Genomic DNA, 6009 nt, shown 5'->3' on the forward strand with positions numbered 1-6009 from the left:
TATCATATGATCTCCCTGATATGAGGAAGTGGTGATGCAACATGGGGGCTTAAGTGGGTAGGAAAAGAATCAATGAAACAAGATGGGATTGGGAGGGAGACAAACCATCATATGTGACTCTTAATCTCACAAAACAAACTGAGGGTTGCTGGGAAGAGGGGGTTTGGGAGAAGGGGGTGGGATTATGGACATTGGGGAGGGTATGTGCTTTGGTGAGTGCTGTGAAGTGTGTAAACCTGGTGATCCACAGACCTGTACCCCTGGGGATAAAAATATATGTTTATAAAAAATAAAAAATTTTAAAAAAAGGGTTAAATAAGGATAGAACACACATTTCAAAAAGGGAGAACTAAAAAGAGTTCCTTTTTATACTTTATTTAATCAATTCAATAGTGAAGTTATATAGAAAGGTGGATATTAGAAGTGTTACTGTCTAATGGGCAATCTAGACAAAGAATTTATTCTCGGAAGTAGTCTGCAATGAAATGGAAATAAGTTTCAATGAAACACTGACATCTCCTAGGGAATGAGTATATCGAAAGAGGAGGAGAGGGACAAGAAACAAGCTCTAAGGAATGTCAATTTTGCAAATACAGATAGAGTTTAAATCAAAGAAATATAGAGAAAGATGATTTTGCAAGGAAAACTGAAAATGAATGAACAGTGAAGGGGGAGCAAAATTAAGAGTAATAACATAAAACACAAGACTATTGTGGTATTTTTTGGTAAATATCTTCAATAAATACACTTCTTTTTTTTTTTTAAAGATTTTTATTTATTTATTGAGAGAGAGGTAGTGAGACAGAGCATGAGCAAGGAGAAATCAGAGGGAGAAGCAGACTCCCCATGGAGCTGGGATCCCGATGCGGGACCTGTCCCCAGGACTCCCGGATCTAAGGAAGGAGAATAAAACAATATATGAATAATATGGGCCTGTATTTCAGTTGTATGAAATCTATTAGAACAATTTCAATTAAAATTAAATTAAAATTAAATTCAATTAAGAATTATTATTTGAAATTGACCATGAGAAAAAGATGTTTTTTAACAGTTAAAAAGGTATTATGGTATTAAATAATATCACTAGAGGATTATTTAATAATTATCCCTTCTTTTATTCTCTTTTCCCTTTCTTTCTGAATATTCTCATTAAATGCCCATGTAATTACACACGTATATCAAGTTGTAAAAATAGGGCTATCAATCTCTTTATTTTTAAGATTTTATTTATTTATTTGAGAGAGAGAGAGCATGAGAGGGGTGAAAGGTAGAAGGAGAGGCAGAAACAGACCCCTTGGTGAGCAGGGAACCTGACCTGGGGCTCCATCACAGGACCCTGGGATCATGACCTGAACCGAAGGCAGACGCTTCCGACTGAGCCACTCAGGTGCCCCTATCATTTCTCTCTTATGTAACAGTACTATAGACATTATATATCAAAGCATGTGTAAGATAGTTTTCTATATACTGAATTACAAATAAATAAATAAATAAGTGACTGAGTGAATAAATAAATAATAATAAAAGTAAATTGATTTTCTATTACTTGGCTATTTTCCAACTTCAAAATTTTTAAAGAATCAATATTTGAAAAACAAATTAGTACTTTTGGGGTTTTTGTTTTGTTTTGTTTTGTTTTGTTTGAGGGCACAGATGCCTGGATGAGCCTGGTTTTTTTTGTTTGTTTTGTTTTTGTTGTTGTTGTTGTTGTTTTAAACACCTCATTCCCCTTTCTTGCCTCCTTATAATTCCAAAACTTATTAAGGGCTGCTTCTTTGACATTACTTAGAGAGCTTGATTGAAAGCATGTAAAATAATTGTTTTTCTCATGCCTTTACTTATTTATTTTTAGATTTCCAAACAAGAGATTTAATTCTTAAAATAATTAAATGCTCTAGACTTAAAAGCAGGGTGGCTAATTTTCCCACCTTGTCTGGGACTCTTCTGGTTTGAGCACAAAAAATCCCAAGTCCTGGGAAATGCTTCAGTCCCTGGCCAAACATGTTGGCTGGTCACAGAGGCAGGTGTTGCTTCTTACAAGGCAAGCAGGCATGAACTTATTCCCTATGCAGTAGAAGCTAAGCTTTGACTAACATGATTCTTTCCAGGCCAAGATGAAAGCTCATATTTCAATTAGCAATAATCGCACCTCGGATAAACCTCATTGGCTACGATACTGCCACTGCGCAAAGCTCATATTTCAGCTCTCCCTTCCACTTAAGGCCTTCCCACTCCATGTCTTCACCTATTTACTAGAAAAATCAACTTTAAATATTGCCAGACCCAAAGAGCAGAAATCCATCCACAGACAAGAAAATCCCTGTTACTTCTTCTGTTTCTCCATTCCCAGAGGAAAGCTCCAAAGGCACTGACACTTCATGTAGATCTATATGCATCACATCAGAGTAAAAAAAGAAAAAGCCCACCACATTCTTCTTTCCTAGTTATGGGGTTCTTTTCAACTTTGGCTTTATTTTGTAGACTTGGTTTCACTTGTCGATTGAAGTGTTGCTTAATATCTTGGACTGGATTTCTGATTGAGACTGTTTTGAGATTTTTTTAAATTTTTTTTTATAAACATATATTTTTATCCCCAGGGGTACAGGTCTGTGAATCACCAGGTTTACACACTTCACAGCACTCACCAAAGCACATACCCTCCCCAATGTCCATAATCCCACCCCCTTCTCCCAAACCCCCTCCCCCCAGAGATTTTTAAGTGACCATAAGATTGTCTATTAAGCTTTTATCAAGGGCCAGAGAAAGATCACCTCAATCAGACTAACTACTACAATATAAGAATATAACATATATCTATTATGTTTATGAATCATGCTTCATGCATTCATACATAAAATATAAAATTTTTATAATCAAGCTTGCATGTACATTTTTACTTAAGTAGCTTACTATAAATTCAGTGCCATTATTTATTTCATTCAAAAAACATTTCATAGACTGTTAAGGTTTTATCCAGAATTACAAAGTTAATAATTTACAGTAATTCATTAGTATTGATGGACAACGAGTTCTTGTTTATTTGTGTGTGTTTGCATTTAAATAGTGAATTAGAGAATTACTTTTATCATCTCTAAATGACCACATTTCAGTAACAAAGATTTTAATTAATAGATCTAGTGTAGGACACAGAATGCGATTCTAAGAAACCACCCCCCCCCCCACCCCCCCCCCCCCCCACCCCCCCCCCCCCCCCCCCCCCCCCCCCCCCCCCCCCCACCCCCCACCTTCTACATACGGGTCTCGATTATATTTTAAGAAAATACTGGGCTGGGGCGCCTGGGTGGCTCAGTGGGTTAAAGCCCCTGCCTTCGGCTCGGGTCATGATCCCCGGGTTCTGGGATCGAGCCCCGCATCGGGCTCTCTCCTCGGCGGGGAGCCTGCTTCTTCCTCTCTCTCTGCCTGCTTCTCTGCCTACTTGTGATCTCTGTCTGTCAAATAAATAAATAAATCTTTAAAAAAAAAAAAAAAAAAGAAAATACTGGGCTGACTAAATTTACCACAGCATTTACCGAACCATTCTCCAATGTACAACAATAATTTTACTATATTTTAAATAGTGACACACCCTTGGACCGTTTGTAAACCTTTTTTCGTGTTTGTTTTGTGTTTGTGTCTCTTCTTGGAATCCATGCTATCTTAGTATGCGCTCTCAATAGAAATGAGAAAAAAAAAGGGCTTTGAAATTGAATAGAGCTGGGTAAAATCCTTTCATGGCTTATGTGTTCATGGGCAAGAAACTTAATTTCATGTTACCTAAATTTCCTTATTTTTAAATTATAAAATATGAAATAAATGCCATGTGTTCAGACATATAAAGCACGGGATGTTCAATGAAATTTAATTTATTTATTCTACATTCTTTTCTTTACTCTCCTTAATAAACTTATTACCCAATAGATATGTTTGTAATAGCATTCCTCTTCCATGAAAAGGCATAATCAAATATTTTTAATTAAAATTCCAATTTTTTTTCATAACTTTATTATAGGATCCTCTCTGTTAGCACAATTTCTATACTAAAAATGTGTAATATATTGGTACTCTATTGTTCTAAGTCCCTTGATTTCATTTTAGCAACTTTTTTGGTAGTCACATGTATTAAATCTGTAAGAATTATTACACATCTGAAAAATACACCAGTACTGACAACACTAAGAAGTTGTACTGTGACTATTTCACATTAATGTCTGCATTACAAATAGCTGTACTTTTATGTGTTTATTCTCTAATGGGGATAGGAAAATGACATAGAAGTCCTAGGGAAAAAGAAATTCAGTATCATTTCACACTCATTAACAATATAAAACCAGATGTTCATTATCACTTCTATAGAGAAATGTCAAAAAATCTGAATGATTGGCAAAACAAGGTGTTTGATTAATGACTTTCTTAAATTGATTAACACAGTTTTATTTCAATTTCCATTGTTGAAATATACAGATAAATTTTTCTATTTTAGCAAATATAGCACAATAAATATAATTGGATTTTTGTAAGCAAATTCTTTTCATATAATCTTAACTCTGAATTTAATTCAAATGGGATTATGTTGACTATAAAAGAAAGTGAGAAATGGGTACAACCCTATTTTCAGGGAAAAAAAACAAAATATTTTTCCTCAGGAAATTTGTTTTCCTATATGTTCACATTAATTGGATTGTTTTAGCTGAAATTTCCTTAAACTTTGATCTTCTCTTACTATTTAAAAAGTAGAATTTTTGTGCTCTACGAGATCATATCTATTAAAAAGAATGAAATAAAAACTAAATATATCTTTCATCAGTTTTTCTTTTGAAGTATAAGTCACATGTGGACATATTCACACTAGAAAAATACAGTGAAAAATATGCAACTATGAATAATAAACATCTCCCTGTGAGATAAATTAGCATTAAGTTGAATTTCTAAAATTGCTATTTCTCTAACATTTAGCACTGTCATTTATAGTTTCCGGTGTTGAGCAGCAGCACATTTCCAACCTTTATGCTGCAAAGACTGAATCTGTTTCTATATTTGGATTCACAGCTGTTTGGTTTTCTCACAGATGCTTCCACTACTAAGATAAGCTTTAAAGAACAGATGAATATGTCAAAATGTTTGTCTTTTATAGAGAAAATAAAAATAATTTATATTTAAAATGATTACTTGTTTTAGGATCAACATGTATTGAGCTCTTTGCACTAGGATTGGAAAGACGTAAGGATACAAATGAAGACATTTCACAGGTCAAGCTAGAAATAAGAGAACCTTATATTTGTAAGCCAAAAATGGTCCTTTTCTATCTCTCTTAAAAGAACTAAATATTCAGATTACACTTATAGACAAAAAAAAAAAAAAAAAAAAGAAAGAATTTCCCTGGATGCTAATTTAGCTCTAATTTATACAAAATCATTTGTTCCTTCTCTGTTTAAGCATAAGGCAAGTAAGGTCATATGAAAAGTAGGTCAGGAATTTGTCATATGAGCTAGATCTATTCTTCCGCATTAAATATTATTTTGATTAGTGAAATTTGCGTGAAGTACTTAAAAGCACAAACTTGGGAATGATATATACCTGGCCTTCTCCAGGTAGCATTTCTGGCTAGTTAATAGGGTTTAGTTATTTAACTTCTTTGTCCTTCTATTTCACCTCTTCTTTATAACCAGGGTAATAATGTTATCTTCCTCAGAATGTTTTGAGGATTACATTGAATATAAAGGGCTAGTACAGTATTTAACATATGATAACACTAAATCACTTTTATTAAAATTATTATTATTTTCTCCTTTTTTGTCATGAAATAAAAACCTGCACCTATTAAAAATTAAATGTTAAAAATGTATGTAAAAATGTGGACCATCTTCCCAACCTAGACCCATAATTCCATTCTCAAAAGATAAATAAGATAAATAGCATCAAAAATGTCATATGTATTAGTACATAACATTTGCCTATAAATTATAGGTTTCATTTTTACAAGGTGGGAATGTACTATCCACATTTTTGGTA

The 6009-nt window shown here is 33.6% G+C and overlaps 1 pseudogene; it reads right to left on the reverse strand.

The window, feature by feature from the left end:
* Positions 1-2111: 2111 nt before the first annotated feature.
* LOC123391234 lies at positions 2112-2194 on the reverse strand (annotated as a pseudogene).
* Positions 2195-6009: the final 3815 nt, after the last annotated feature.

Source organism: Mustela putorius, unplaced genomic scaffold (genome assembly GCF_011764305.1).
Source record: "Mustela putorius furo isolate JIRA1106 unplaced genomic scaffold, ASM1176430v1.1 tig00000083_pilon_pilon_pilon, whole genome shotgun sequence".
Taxonomy (NCBI): domain Eukaryota; kingdom Metazoa; phylum Chordata; class Mammalia; order Carnivora; family Mustelidae; genus Mustela; species Mustela putorius.